Source organism: Mesocricetus auratus, unplaced genomic scaffold (genome assembly GCF_017639785.1).
Source record: "Mesocricetus auratus isolate SY011 unplaced genomic scaffold, BCM_Maur_2.0 Super-Scaffold_100006, whole genome shotgun sequence".
In the NCBI taxonomy this organism is placed as follows: Eukaryota; Metazoa; Chordata; class Mammalia; order Rodentia; family Cricetidae; genus Mesocricetus; species Mesocricetus auratus.
The window spans coordinates 58444985-58461683 of NW_024429190.1; the positions used below are offsets into that span (position 1 = coordinate 58444985).

General features: G+C 38.9%; 1 pseudogene; it reads left to right on the plus strand.

Moving 5' to 3' along the window:
- Positions 1–14457: 14457 nt before the first annotated feature.
- LOC101825043 lies at positions 14458–14823 on the plus strand (annotated as a pseudogene).
- The last annotated feature ends 1876 nt before the right edge of the window (positions 14824–16699 follow it).

Consider the following 16699-nt stretch of genomic DNA (forward strand, 5'->3'; position numbering starts at 1 on the left):
ATCTTAGAAAATTAAAATTTCTCAAATTGGGCTTAATACTAAATGGTATCTGGCAATTAAGGAAACTGACTCTATAATGAAATGCATCCATGCACACACACACACACACACACACACACACACACACACACACACACACACCAAACACACATACACACACTTTGATGAGGCTTTGAAGAAATTTATTCTTATAGAAAAGCATTTCAGAAAATAAAACCAGTCAAGCAGTTTATGTTTTGAAAGCAAAGTTACAAATGGAAAGCAAAAGGAAAACAACAGATCATGTTAATTTTTAGCATAGCTAAATAAAACTGACCTTTAAACTAGTAAATGCTCATTCCTGTAGCAAGGGCAGGGCCTTGTGAGAAGCCAAGAGAAGGAAAATGAATTTTGTTTGGAGATGAGCCTCTGACAGTTTGCCCAATCCTAAGTGGTCAGACTTAAGCATATACACATTCCCAGCACTCAGTAGGCTGTACATACGTGATGCATAGGGTAGGAGCATGTGTGCATAACAAGAATAAATTTAAAAGTGGTCACATATTTGGGAGAAATTTGGGGTAGACATGGGAAGAATTTGAAAGAGGAGAGGAAGGGATACAAATTAAGTATTCATATAGAAAATAAAAACTCAAAAATAAATTGAAACACAAATGAAAAATACTTGCAAGTATTTTCTTCCAAAATCTTACAGCAAACATCATTTTAATGGAGAAACACTGCAGTTCTTTACTCTGAGATCTTAAAGATCAGTGTTCAATTTATTTGCTCTTCATCCCCTGAGTACACATTGAACAAATCCATCCCAGGAAAACGAGAATGGGGGATACATTAGTGAACGAAGTAAATAAGATCTTGGCTTTCAAAGCACTTACATTCTGTTAAAGAGGATGGAAAAGCAAAATGAAAGTGTGTGTGTGTGTGTGTGTGTGTGTATGTGTGTGTGTGTGTGTGTGTGTGTGTGTGTGTGTGTTTAGAGAAGTATAGTAAGGAAGGTAGTGGTTTAAGGAAGGTATACAAGTAGTAATATTCAACAGTTGGTGTGTGGAGCTGAGAAAGCCTTGAAACAATTAAGTTCTAAGTGCATGTGTGCTATTGACATGGGCACTGCCATGTGTAGACTCATACTTATGGGAAAATGGCAAAGACACCCTGAAGGTCAAAGAGATAACAAAGCCATTGTAGGGATTCTGAGTGCAAAGGTGGAGACTGTATGTGGAAAATGCTCACCATGGTACTCACCCCCTAAAATACTTTTTGCCTAAAGATCATTCCTCTACAGGGACTGCTCCTACTGATATTAGCTCAACACGTCCCTTTGGTCCTTCTGTATACCATGCACCCTGCTTATTATCTGTATATAATAACTTCACTTACTTGCTCAGCTGTATGCAATAAATCTGCCTCAGTTCAACTGTATATGATAACTATGCTGAGCTTCCCAGGGGCTGTGGATTCTCCCACAGAAAGAAAAGTTCACCCCATCCCATCCCAGTTGTTTTGTGTGTCTCTGTGTGTGTTTCATTGCCTCAAAACCCTAGTTAGGGAAAAGTCTCTGTAGTCATACAAAGATACAACAAGGTAGTCCCTCTAAACCTTAAATGTGTTATATTTAGTATTTACTTTAAATTAATATCTTGTTAATTTACAATACTTTTATTATATTTTAACATGAATATTTCATGTGTGTGTGTGTGTATGTGTGTGTGTGTGTGTGTGTGTGTGTGTGTGTGTAAAGCCAATGGAACAAGCCTATGAAAGGCTTGAAGAAGTTTATGTAACCAGGCATCTCAGAATTCCCCAGCAACAGAGAAAGAGACAGGAGTGTGAGACAGGAGTATTTATCTACCAACTACCATTTCTCACAGATTGAGAGATATTGAGCCTTTTGGAGCTGTAATAGGTTTGACAAGCTTGTGTCACCTAGGGCAAGGCTGCAAGACAGAAGACAAACACTAATTAAGAGTGTGGTGCCAGTAGGCACAGCAAACATCTGCTACCATAGCTGAGTATGAACTCAGAGGAAAGAGGATGTAAGATGGCATGGATCACCAAGTGTGTCTGCTGTGAGCAGTGAAAAGACATGGAGAAAAAGGGAAGGCTAAGGGGATAGTGATCTTACAGAGAAGTTTCTACCTTGACATGATTTGCCTTTTAGTCTAAGTTGAATAAGAAACCATTAGAGGGCTATGGAAGCATCTGGTTGGGGCATGAAGAATAGACTGTGGGTGGTGGAGTGAGAGCTACAGCAGAGACAGGAAGAATCTCTAGGAAGCTATTAAGGTAATTCAGGAAAGAAACAAACCTAGCTTACATCAGAGCGCCGCTAGCAATCAGTGGTGAATGATTGGATGCTAGGTGTTTTTCCTAAGGTGGAGCTCCTCTCAGTTTTTCTGTTTTAGAAGAGAAAGCCAACTAATAATGTTTGAGAGTTTCTATTACTGAAACAAAACACCTTGACCAAAGAGCAAGTTAGGGAAGAAAGTGTCAATTTGACTTATTCCACATCACTGTTTACCATGAATGGAAATCGGGACTTAAACACAAACAGGCCAGAAACCTGGAGGCAAGGAGCTGATGCCAAGGCCATGGGATGGGAATGCTGCTTACTGTCTTGCTCAGCCTGCCTTCATATAGAACCCAGGACAACCATGCCAGTGATGGAACCACCCACAATGAACTGGGCCCTCCTCCATCAATCACCAATGAAGCAAATGTCTTAACGCTGAATCTTACGGGGCATTAACTCAATCCAGGCTTCCTCCTTACAGATAGCTCCAGCTTGTGTGTCAAGTTGACATAATACCAGCCAGAATAAATAAGGACTTGCAGTTAAACAAAGCCATTATCTTGTGCTGATAACCTAATTGTATATATTGAAAAATTCCAGATATTATGCAGTCAAGTTATTAGATGCCAATGATAGCATTTGACAAGATGGAAAGCTGGAATTAATTTTGTTAAAGTAGTTTGTATTGTACAGATCAAATATATTTTAAATGCATACATATTTTAAAAATACACCCATATATTGGCAAGTGACTGATTTGGAATATATCGAACAGCCAGGACCTAGGAAAAATGCCTAAAAATTGAGTCAATAAAAGATGTGTAAGATGTGTGCCATAAAATTGAATCAAAGTCATAAATGAATGAGGAGACATTTGGAGTTCATAGGCAACAGGATACATTTAGCAAAGATTATGCCAGTTTAACTCAAAAAAGTAAATTTCGTTCTGACCATGAGGATTTAAACTGCTGATATTTGGATAAAAGAGGAAGAATAATAATGGCAAATGTAGAAGAAAAATTAACAGCGTTTTGTTTCTAGATACGATAATATGTTGGAAAACCATGGTGTTTGGCAATGGTCCAGGATATTAAAAACTAATTAGTATTTCTTAACCATTTGTAGTACTCCCTTGAAATCTCTCTGCCTAATTTCACAAAAAAGAGGCTTGACTGCTTAAAACTATTTTAAAATATCAAAGACCAAAAGGACTAACACAGAATGAGAATACACTTCTAAAACTTGTAACAATGATTTACTATTCATAATAAGTACACAATACTAATTTATCTTAAGAAAAAGACAGGTAAGTTTAGCTCTGCATGCTTGACAAATAGTTAGAAAGCAACCATAAGTAAGGATATGAATCAATGGAAGCTTTTGTAACACTACTCATTGTGCAGCAATTTCCATAAAAAATCAAGCACTCATAAATGTTACTACTTACCATTCAGGTGCAAGAGATAGTATAAGAAACACATTGACATTATAACAGAAATGTACAGGAAAATCATAAAAGTATTCAAACTACAAAGTTCACATAAATATCCATGAACTAGGGATGAATCTTAAATTGTAATACAGTTATGTATGGTATACTTTGGTGAATAAAATTAAATGATAGAACATTCAGTAGCATGAACCCATCATTAAATGTAATTATAATATACTGATTTTATTCTTTGAGAATTACACACATATATGCAACGTATTTTGATCATATTCATCCCCAGTTCTTCCATCAGCTCCTCTCAGAGCCATCCTGTACCCTTCCACCTCTCTCTTTAATCTCACAATCAACTGTTTCTAATAACCTCTTCATTCAGTTTCCTGCCCATATACTTACTGGTGTGGAACATTTGTGGTTGAGCACTACACAGACACATTCTGCACTTTGAACAGTTAGTTGTGAGTGATTACAAGTAGGTGGTTACCAACTATCCACCACACAAAGAAACATTTTTTATGAGGACCAGGAGCTGCACCAAACTGAGTACAAGTGACACCTGCTTATAGGACCTTTGGATACTGCTTCCACTTAGCAAGATTCTAATCAAATATCCATGTCTTTGCTCGCACTGAGTAGCTAGCTAGGTTTCCCATACTGCGAATGATTTTCCTCTTACTAATCAAGTTCAATTAGAAGAGATATTGATTAATGATAAGATACGCATGCCACTACACCCTTAGGACTATCATAGTTTCTGGTCATTGAAATGGTTTACAGGCTTGATGGGAAGATAGAACTGTTGGTTGTTTCCGTACTTTTGAAGACTACAAGGTGCCCTCTAGAATCATGAAAGCTAGTCCTCAGAGAAGGAGCATTCTTCAGGTAACTTCCAGATCAAGGAGCCCTGGGCCTATGTCTGAAGTGCATGGCATCTTCAGCAACAAGGACTTCCATTCACCTCTGTGATGGGGGAAGTCCTGTGTATATGTCAATAAAGCCCTGTTGGCCAATAGGGAAGCAAGATAGGTGGGACTAGGAGTCGAGGAGGACTCTGGGTAGGAGAAACACAGGGAGTCACGATGTAGCCCGCCAGAGAAATAAGATGTCCGGAACTTTGCTCCGGTAAGAGAAATACTTAGATTAACAATTATGTGGTAAATACCTAAGTCTAAGATAGCCTGTAAGAAACAAGCAAGGCCAACAGCTTTATAATTAATACAGCATTCTGTGTGTTTATTTGGGACTGATGCGGCTCTGGGACCAGGCCAGCGGGAAAGCTTCTCTTTACAAATGGTGATCAGGAGCGGGATTGAATTTCCACATAGAATGACAAAATCTTTAAAAGAATTTTAGAAACAAAAGAACAGAGAAAAGCATGGGTTCTTGGTAGCAGCATTTTCTCAGGTGGGCTCTGTTTTGCTAGCAACAAGCAGAGACTCACAGGGCTTGCTTAAGTGAGTCTTCCTGACTCAGCATAAAAAAAAAGAAGAAAAACCAAGGTTCTTTTAAGAGGCTCTGCTAACGATTGAAAAGTGTGTATGTATAGCTGGAAGTGGCAGTGACCACATCGCTAGGCCGGCAGCTTTTGCTGGATCTCAGCATAGACTGAGACAGTAAGCTGGAATCACGCTTATGCCCACCATCTTGGAAAAACAGCAGTTTAAACAGCCGCGGTTTTAACAGATAAGACACGTGGCCAGAAAAAACATAAAGATTTTCAGTAAAGTCAGACTTTGATGAAGAAAAAAAACCTCTAAAGGTTTACAGTGTGTTTCAAAATATGCGTAAGATTGAGAGGAAAAAAGAAACGACATAGTGGTAAAATAAATAAAGAAGTCAGCTGTGGTGGTGCACACCGGTAGGATTTGCTGCTGAGGCAGAGGCAGGTGGATTTCCCAAGAAAAACCCTGTCTCAGAGAAAAATAAATAAAAGTAAAAGAAATAAGATAATAATAATAGATAAATAAATAAGCCACTTAAAGATGGAAAATACACAGAGAATCTGGGTACTGTATGCTATTGTGTTTTTCAGTTTTTTGATTGCTCAGGAAGGAACAACTGCTAAAGTACACTTGATTATAAATGCTGTTGAATTAATCCAACTTCTATCTTTTGAAAATGCCTTGACTTCAAAATTTAAGTATAAGGATATGTTACTTTGGAAAAGAGTTTTTGTTTATGTTTCTACAGAAAATGATTCCTTCTAGGCTTCTGTTGTTTGATGAACAAAGACCCCTGGAAGCAATGGCCCAAGTGATTCAACATCTAAAACAGCTAAGATAATACAGTCTTACAGACGCTGAAACTAAGGACTTATACAGGTTTCTGAGTTTTGTCATGATCCCCATGGTATGAACAGCACCCCCTTCCACCACGAAGCAGTTTGGAATGAGCGATGTCCTAATTCCCATCTTGTTTATAAGTCTTTGTTTTCATTTAAATGGGATTGTTTATACTTGGTTAATGATCACAACCAATCTCTTTTAAAGGAAAAAGGGGATGATGGTATGGAAATGAGTACTTTGTATTAGTATGGTTTTTCATTTATTGAGACAAATTCAAGGTCAATTTTGTGCTGTGTATATTTCTCCTCTTGTTTAAGTATTGTGCTTATATTGATCTTTTAAAACATAATGCATAATTAAATACAGACTATAGACAATTACTTATAATAGTCAAAACTTATAGTTAGGTAAGTTAGGTTTTCTAGATATGCAGAGATATATTTGAGATAGATAAGACAGTTTTCAAACCTTTCAAAGACCTTCAGAAAACAGCATTTAAAATGGTTTAGGGTTTTTCTTGACAATGAGAATTGTCTGCTCCTGGCAGCACCAATTACATCTGAGAGGAAGATGGGCATCAAAGAAACTTGTTATGGAATTTGCTTTCTTTTTTTTTTTCACTTCTTTTTTTGTTATTTATTTTTTTAAATTTTATTTTCCAGTTTAAATTTAGATAAGAAACAAGGTTGCTTCACAAGTCAGTTCCAGGTCCCTCTCCCATTCCCTCCCTCCCTCCCGAGCCCTCCCCCCCCCCCCGTTATCCCCTCATTTCCCCAGGGAGGGTGAGGCCCTCCATGGGGGTGTGCATAGTCTGTCATTTCATATAGGGCAGGGCCTAAACCCTTCCCCAAGAGTTTGGAGTGAGAGTGCACCTCACATTGTTCTATGGGAGTCCAAAGTCCGTGTGTATACTTGGGATGGGTACTGATCTGCTGCCCAAGGCTCAATAGATTCCCTAGGCCTCCTCACTGACACCCACATTCAGGGGGTCTTGATCAGTCCCATGCTGGATTCCCAGGCTGATGCCTGGGATTCAAGAGTTAACCTTTGTCTGGTCAGCTGTTTCTGGGGGTTAAACCAGCCCAGTCTTAATCCCTTTGATCATCAGTCCTCCCTCTCTGTTACTGGCTTTCTTGAGTTCAGCTCAGTACTGAACCAAGGGAGTCTGCCTCTTCTTCAATCAGCCACTAAATAAAGTTTCTGTTTCCCAGACTCTCTGGCCATAAGATTGAAGGCTGGCACTCCCCAGATCTATGTCTAAAATCCATATATGAGAGAGTACATGCCATGTTTCTCTTTTTGTGACTGGGTTACCTCACTCAGGATGGTTTCTTCTAGTGTCATCCATTTGCCTGCGAATCTCATGATTCCATTATTTTTTTCTGCTGAATAGTACTCCATTGTGTAGATGTACCACATTTTCTCTATCCACTCTTCAGGTGAGGGACATCTAGGTTGCTTCCAAGTTCTGGCAATTACAAATAAAGCTGCTATGAACATAGTGGAACAGACATCTTTGTTGTATGAATGGGCATCTTTTGGATATATGCCTAAGAGTGGAGTTGCTGGGTCTTGTGGTAGGTTTATTCCCATTTTTCTGAGGAATCTCCATACTGATTTCCAAAGTGGCTGAACCAGTTGGCACTCCCACCAGCAATGGAAGAGTGTCCCCCTTTCACCACATCCTCTCCAGCATAAATTGTCATTGGTGTTTTTGATTTTAGCCATTCTGACAGGAGTAAGATGGTATCTGAGAGTTGTTTTGATTTGCATTTCCCGGATGGCTAAGGATGTTGAGCACTTTCTCAAGTGCCTCTCAGCCATTTTAGACTCCTCTATTGAAAACTCTCTATTTAGTTCTGCAGCCCACTTTTTAATAGGGTCCTTTGGTGTTTTGGAGACTTGCTTCTTGAGTTCTTTGTAAATTTTGGAGATCAACCCTCTGTCAGATGTGGGATTAGTGAATATTTTTTCCCATTCTGTGGGCTGCCTTTTTGTCTTGCTGACTGTGTCCTTTGCTTTACAGAAGCTTCTCAGTTTCAGTAGGTCCCATTTATTAATTGTTGATCTCACTGTCTGTGCTACTGATGTTATGTTCAGGAAGCTGTCTCCTGTACCAATTCGTTCAAGGGTACCACCCACTTTCTCTTCTAAGAGGTTCAGTGTGGCTGGATTTATGTTGAGGTCTTTGATCCATTTGGACTTAAGTTTTGTGCATGGCGATAAACATGGATCGATCTGCATTCTTCTACATGCCAGTCTCCAATTATGCCAGCACCATTTGTTGAAGATGCTTTCTTTATTCCATTGTATATTTTTAGATGATAAAAGGGCTGAAAGAGAAATCAGAGAAACATCACCCTTTACAATTGCCACGAACAACATAAAATACCTTGGGGTAACGCTAACCAAACAAGTGAAAGACCTGTATCGTAAGAACTTTGAGTCTTTAAAGAAAGAAATTAAAGAAGCCCTCAGAAAATGGAAAGATCTCCCATGCTCTTGGATAGGTAGGATCAATGTAGTAAAAATGGCAATCCTGCCAAAAGCAATCTACAGATTCAATGCAATCCCCATTAAAATCCCAGCACAATTCTTCACAGACCTTGAAAGAACAATAATCAATTTTCTATGGAAAAACAAAAGACCCAGGATAACCAAAACAACCCTGTTCAACAAGGCAACGTCCGGAGGCATCACCATCCCTGACCTCAAGCTCTATTATAGAGCTATAGTCCTGAAAACAGCTTGGTATTGGCACAAAAATAGACAGGTAGACCAATGGAATCAAATTGAAAATCCAGGTATTAACCCACACACGTACGAACATCTGATCTTTGACAAAGGAATTTGCTTTCAACATGGCAAGATTAGCCTTTTGGGCAAGAAACTGCTCTTGCCTAGACTGCATGACTGTTGCTGTGTAAACTGGACATGCCGGACCCACAGGAAAGTGACTGCTGAACTTAAACAGTCCTATAGAGTTCCTGATTCATGGAAGAGTATAAGAGACTTTCTGCAGGACACAGAAAAACTACTGACAGACTGCTGATGCAGATGGACAGTTTGAAATTTCCTGCTTTGCTGAGAAGTGTTCCAGCCACACTGTGGCCTATGGGCTGAAGATGGATGCCCCAATGTTACAGAGGAACTTCAGGTGACTGTCCAGGAAGTGAGTGTCTCTGTCAGTTCTAGAGTTTATATATTATCCTTCTGTGGTCTTTGATAGAGTTGAAGACAGATAGTTATAATTATAGTTTTCCTTAGTTATGATAAAAGATAAGCTACATATAGGACTTTGGAGTCACAAGGATGGGATAAATGATATTTTCTTTAAATCTTACTGAATGTTGATAGACAAAATATTGTAACTGTGTTCTTACTTGATAACTGTTCTGTTATATATAATTTGACTATGTTAAAGTTAATAACTTTCTTTTGTTTAGACAGAAAAGAGGAGACGATGGGGGAAGTCCTGTGTATATGTCAATAAGGCACTGTTGGCCAATAGGGAAGCAAGATAGGTGGGACTAGGAGTCGAGGAGGACTCTGGGTAGGAGAAACACAGGGAGTCACGATGTAGCCTGCCAGAGAAATAAGATGTCCGGAACTTTGCTCCGGTAAGAGAAATACTTAGATTAACAATTATGGGGTAAATACTTAAGTCAAAGCTAGCCTGTAAGAAACAAGCAAGGCCAACAGGTTCATAATTAATACACCGTCTTATGTGTTATTTGGGGGCTACAACGTGGCAGAGCCCAGGCGACTGGTGGTGAAAAACCAAAGCTGCTAGCAAGAAAAAGCCTCCCTCTACACCTCTGGTAAAAGATCAGCTCTGAAAACATGCATACAAGTAATATTATAAGAACTGTCAGGTTATATTTAGGAATATGTATTATCTAATCTGCACACACACACTTATGTATGTATGTATGTATGTATATATATATATTCATAAAATAACAATAAAATAAGAGGCCATGAATTTTAAAGACAATGTAGAGGGGCATAAGACAGGGTTTCAAGGGAGAAAAGACAAAGGAAATTTGTTGTAATTATAATCTCAAATAATATCAAAGCCAGGAAAAAGGAAATTTAATTCAAATGCTATAGGAGTTAAATTAAGCTGAATAGATGTTGAGTTTTGTTAATTTTGGTGTGAAAATATTTTTTTTCGAGGCAGGGTTTCTCTGTGGCTTTGGAGGCTGTCCTGTAACTAGCTCTTGTAGACCAGGTTGGTCTCGAACTCACAGATATCTGCCTGTCTCTGCCTCCTGAGTGCTAGGTTTAAAGACATCCGCCACCACAGCCTGGCAGTGTGAGAAGTTTTTATTTATTTTTATTTATTTACAACATTTTTAGTAAAAAAAAGCCAATATTTTTAGTAGTAAAGTTTGAAAAAATTGAAACCAATTTGGAAAAGGAAAAGAAGCCAAGCCTAAAAATACTAAACCTGCATACATATAATTATGGCTCTTTCTTGTAAAGTTAAAACTCTGAAAAAATTAAACAATATGTTGTTTCTACATAGATATGTATGGAATAAAACTTATAGATGGCATAAATAGAATATAAATTCCAGAAATCAAAATATTTGGGACCTGGCAGAGCAGACAGTGGGAAAGATCAGGGAAGTGGATGCCCTTAGGACATGGATTTCTGGCATTGTTTGTTATGTTATCAATCTGTGGTTTATATACATGTAATAATGTTCTTCAAAGGAATAAAACAGGGCAACAGAGATTTTATATATGTGCATAAGGACCGGTGTGTTTGAATGGGTGTGTATGTGTGTTTGTGTGTGTGTGTGTGTGTGTGTGTGTGTGTGTGTGACAGAGAGAGAGAGACATAGAGACAGAGAAACTGTGAACTCAAAATCTTTAGGATAACTGAACAGTGTGCAGGCCCAGGGAAACTGTAGCTCAAGTTCATAGAGTCAACTGGCAGACCCCATCATATTTTCCTTGAATTTCAGAGATCTTCTTCCCTTTTCATTTTTATTTATGTACATAGTGTTGGATTTCATAGTATGCAATTGACAGTCTCGCTTCCCATTATATCCCTTGTTTTTCTCTGCCTTTAGTCTCCTCCTGCTAATGTATTTTCAGAACTTTGGATGACTGAATGAGTCTCATGCACATTGTGGAGTGCAATGTGTTTTCTCAAATACATTTAAGAGTAACACAGTCCAAAAGCTACTTTTTTAAGAATATCTGGTCACGTAGGGTACTATGGCCTCATATATTTGATACATAATATTAACATTCATAATAAAGATTCCAATTTTATTTGTGTATAATGCATATTCTTTGATAATAATACATATACTGCCTTGGACTTTGAGGTGAGGAGGTGGCTGTGTTACAGAAGAAAATTGGAAAGACTGAAAGTGGCACTCTTGGAGGAGGAACTTTAAAAGAATCCATCTCTCCACAGGATAGGAGCTTAATAATATTCAGCCAATATTAAATTTAAATTATGAATTTGAAAAGTTCAATACTTCTTATTGTGGTGTAATGCTAGCTTCTCTGAATGAGCCATTTACACTTTCAATGTCTATTCCTTACACATGAGAAGGTCTTCATTTGTGTGTTGTAGCAAAGACCATGACCAAAAGCAGCTTAGGGAAGGAAGGGTTTATTTCAGCCCACAGTTATAGTCCATCATGGAAAGAAGTCAGGGTAAGAACCAAAGGCAGGAACCTGGATAGAAGAACCCAGCCCCAGGCAGAGGCCATGGAGGAATGCTGCTACAAGCTTGTTCCTCTTGGCTTGTTTTCTTATACACCCCAGGGCCACTTGTCCTGGGTGGCACCTCTCACTGTGGGCTGGTAATAATCAATCCAGAAAAGGCGCTGGATGATCCAATCAAATAGAGACATTTCCTCAATTGAGAGTTACACTTGATAGATGATTCTGTCTTGTGTCCTGCTATCAAAAAGCTAACTAGCATAGGAATAATTATAGTATCTAGTCCCTAAGACTATTTTCAAAATGAGTAGATACATGTGCATATGCATATTTATGCATATATAGACATATAAGTGTCTATATACACTTAGACCTATGTTCATATATCCCTATACACGTACACATCTGTACATATACACATATATGTATATACACACACATATATATAACCTTAAAACAGCTTCTGGATTATTAAAATGGAATGTTACCATTACCATTAATAAGAGGTATTTAAATTTATATCCATTTCACATTGTTACTATCATTAGTGTTACTAAATTATAATATGTAGGAATGGCAAGATGTGCAATGGCAATCAGTAAAGTGCTTGCCTTTCAAGCATGCAGACCTGAATTTAGATACTTAGTACTCACACAAAAGCCAAGGACACAGGGGTGAGTTTGTAATTACAGTGCCGTAGGAGATGGGTGCAGAGATAGGGGGATCACTAGAGTTCATTAGCTGGTGTAGTGTCCATGTACATGCACACTCAAACACAAACAAATACTGAAGTATGTGAATGCTACAGTCCCTCTTCAGTGATGCTGCCAAGTGGTCAGTCTTGAAATCCTAGACACACAGCAACACTAAAATTACTGATCAGATTGTACTTATATGTGCATGTGTTTATGTGTAAAAATAATAAAGAAAAAGAGCCCATCAATTTGAGAGGGAATAAGTCTAGGTGACATGGGAGACATTGGAGGGAGTGACATAGGGAGATTAGATAGAGGAAAGGAAAGTAGGTAAATAATAGCATTTCATTTAGTTACAATTAAAAATAAATAAATATAACTTCATTGGGCTTCTTTATCATCTTGACAGAATGCTTCTGCTTAGAGAGTGTCACCAGTATCTGTTACCCAATACCTACTAAAGTGTAAGAAGAAATCCAGACTAAAATGCCTCATCCAATTCTGCAGCATTCAGGCTTTTTCCTTCTGTTGATTTTTGAATCCTCAGTCAAATGAAAAAGGAAGCAGTAGGTAGTGAGTAGATAGCCACTTCAATGTTCTATCGGATATGTGTGCTTTCAACCACAAAGTATATAAACACAAAGTGTTCTGTAGTCCTCAGTTTGTAAAGAGAGAAGAAAGAAGCTGTACTATAGCTTTCCTATATTTCTACTGCTTAAAAAACAGTTTTCATTAGGAGGGGTTAACTTAAAATATTTTGTTTGAAGTAAGATTTTCTATAAATAAACTTCTCAATTAAAGAATTTACTTTGGTGATTTCCCTCTATCAAAGAGGTTATTGAGTTCTCAGAGTAAGTAAAATAATATATAATTATGCTTTGTCAAAGCATATTTTCTCCAGCTGAAGCAGTAGCTTCGGAGAGACTCAACTTACCCACAATGAGGAAGTCGCTCTGCTTTCTTCCCCCATGGTATGATATAAGAAGTGACTGTAGTGAAGAACATAATCTAAAGTCTTAATGCAGTAGTGAAGGCTGCACCCATGTGGTCTTCCTTTGACTTCAGAAATTGTCTTAAAACTCTCAGCAACTCTTCAGTGGCCCACTTGATATTTTTCCCCTACAATGTCACTGGGAATAATTAAGCTGTTAAGAGAAGACTCATAATGAAGCAACAAAACACAAAACAATTAAAGCAAATATTTTATGCTCATTTGAATTCCCCTCATTAGTATTGAAAGGTCAGAAAAAACATTTATAATTTTGAAATAAAGAATGAAACATAAATGCTTGTTTCCACCTGCTTTAAAGCTGATCAAGATTGTAAATCCAGACATTATTAGGAAGAAACAATACTTCTCAGGATTAGTGCATGTACCAATTTTCCTTTGCAATTTTCAAAATCTCGGGATTGACAGTGCAGGACCCATGCTAAGTTAGATAACGGTAGCCTATGATCTTCATTTTTTTCAGCGACTTTCCTTCAGCATTATTTATAGTTAAGGCACAGAAAAATAACCATTCTGCATGCTGACTTTTAAGTATATATTCAGATAAAAGTCTTGAATGCATGCTGATTTTTAAGTATATATTCAGATAAAAGTCTCAAGGTCCTGCCACTTGTGACGATCTATTCAAACTTGGTTAGAGCAAAAGACCAAGATCTGGAGATCAGCAAGCCAATTTCGGCTGAAATATGTCCCTGATAGGATTAGTGTGTTGTTTCCTATAAGAATTAAAGTTTGCTTCTTATTTCACTTGAAGCAAATTATTCAGGATCTATTTCTAATAATTAAATGAGAATATTTAAAATGCTTTGCTCCCTATAGTAAGCATATTTCTCTCTAATTTCAAGCATTTTCATGTGTATAACTAAAACTCTAAGCCAATATTCATAAATAGCAAACACTTCTTTTTACTCGTTCATCAATTTACAGTATCTCTGTTACTGTGTTTTAAATATAAATGACTGGCAAAAAATACATTCCAGAGTGCTCCCGCCACTGCATTTCCTTGCTGCTGCTTTCGTGCTTGCCCGCCTACCCGCGATGGCCAGCTTTAAGGACCTCGAGGGGAAGCCTGACCAAGAGCCAGGGCTTTGACGAATTCTTGAAGGAGCTAGGAGTAGGAAGGACACATAGGAAAACATGTGCCATGGGCTAAACCAGACCGCATCATTACTTGTGACGGCAACAATATCACCGTTAAAACTGAGAGTACTTTGAAGACGAGCTTGATGAAACTACACTCAATGGCAGAAAAACTCAAGACAGTCCGCACCTTCACTGATGGTGCTCTGGTTCAGCACCAGAACTGGGATGGGAAGCGGGGTCAAGGATGGGAAGCTGGTGGTGGATTGTGTCATGAACAATGTAACCTGTACTCAGGTCTATGAAAAGGTGGACTGAGGATTTCGTCGAGACCCTAGGAAAGAAGCAGCTGTGAATCTGCTCAGTTCAATGAGCATGTCATAAATATGCACAGAGCTTTTTTTCTTCAGTTTTATTTTTCATGACTGTTTTTCAGCTTGCTTCACATGTCAATCCCAGATACCTCTCCCTCCCTTCCTCCACTGTCCCCTCCAATACCCCAGCCCTTACCCAATGCCCACTCCACTCCCCAGGAAGGGTGAGGCCCTCCATGGGGGATCTCCAAAGTCTCTCATGTCATCCAGGGCAGGTCCTAAGCCCTCCCCAATGTGTTCAAAATTAGAGAGCATCCCTCCATGTGGAATGGGTTTCCCAAGTCAATTCATAAGCCAGGGATAAATACCGATCTACTATCCAAGATCCCGTAGATTTCTGAGGCCTCCTCACTGACACCCACATTCGGGAGTCTGGATCAGTCCCATGCTGGCCCCTCAGCCATCAACCTGGGAACCTTGAGCTCCCCCTTGTTCAGGTCAGCTGTCACTGTTGGTTTCACTAGCCAGGTCTTGACCCCTTTGCTCATCACTCCTCCCATTCTGCAACTGGATTCCAGGAATTCACTACAGTGTTTACCTGTGGGTATCTCCCTCTGTTTCCATCAGCCACTGGATGAAGGCTCTAGGATGGCATATAAAGTAGGAATCAATCTCATTATCAGGGAAGGGCATTTAATGTAGCCTCTACAATATTGTTTAGATTACCAGTTGGTATCCTCCTTGTAGAAACTCTGGAAATCTCACTAGTACCAGATCTCTCCTCAAACCTATAATGGCTCTCTCTATTATGGTATCTCTCATCCTGTTCTCCTCTATTCTTCCCCGACTCAACCTTCCTGCTCCCCTGGGTCCTCCTCTCCCCTCCTCTTCATCCTCTCTCTTTCTCCCAGCTTCCTCTTCCCTCCCCCATGCTCCCAATCCACTCAGGGAATCCTGTCCCATTCTCCTCCAGGGTACCATTCATATCTCTCTTAGGGTCCTCCCTGTTTCCCAGGCTATCTGGCAGTGGCATTGGAGGCTGGCACTACCCTACTCCATATCTAAAATCCATATATGAGTGAGTAAAAATCATGTTTGCCTATTTGTGACTGGGTTACGTCACTCCGGATGGTTTCTTTTAGTGCCATCCATTTGCTTGCGAATTTCAAGACTCCCATTTTTTTTCCCACTGAGTAGTACGCCATTGTGTAAATGTACCACATATTCTCTAATCACTCTTTAGTTGAGGGGCATCTAGGTTGCTCCCAGGTTCTGGCTATTACAAATAATGTTGCTATGAACATAGTTGAACAGACGTACTTACTGTATGACTGTGCATTTTTGTGGTATATGCCTAAGAGTGGAATTGCTGAATCTTGTAGACTGATTACCATTTTCCTGAGGAACCACCATACTTATTTTCAAAGTGGTTGAACAAGTTGGCACTCCCACTAGCAGTGGAGGAGTGTTCCTCTTTTTCCACATCTTCTCCAGCATAAACTGTTAATGGTGTTTTTGATTTTAGCTACTCTGACAGGAGTAAGATAGTATCTCAGAATTGTTTTGATTTGCATTTCCCTCACGGCTAAGGAAGTTGAGAACTTTCATAAGTGTCCCTCGGCCATTTTAGACCCCTCTGTTGAGGATTCTCTATTTAGTCCTGTACCCCATTTTTTAATTGGATACTATGGTGTTTTGGAGACTAGTTTCTTGAGTACTTTGTAAGTTTTAGAGATGAGCACTCCTTCAGAAGTGGGGTTGGTGAATATCTTTTCCCATTCTGTGGTCTGCCTTTTTGTCTTGTTGACTGTGTCCTTTGCCTTACAGAAGCTTCTTAGTTTCAGAGGTCCCATTTATTAGTTATTGATCTCAGTGTCTGTGCTACT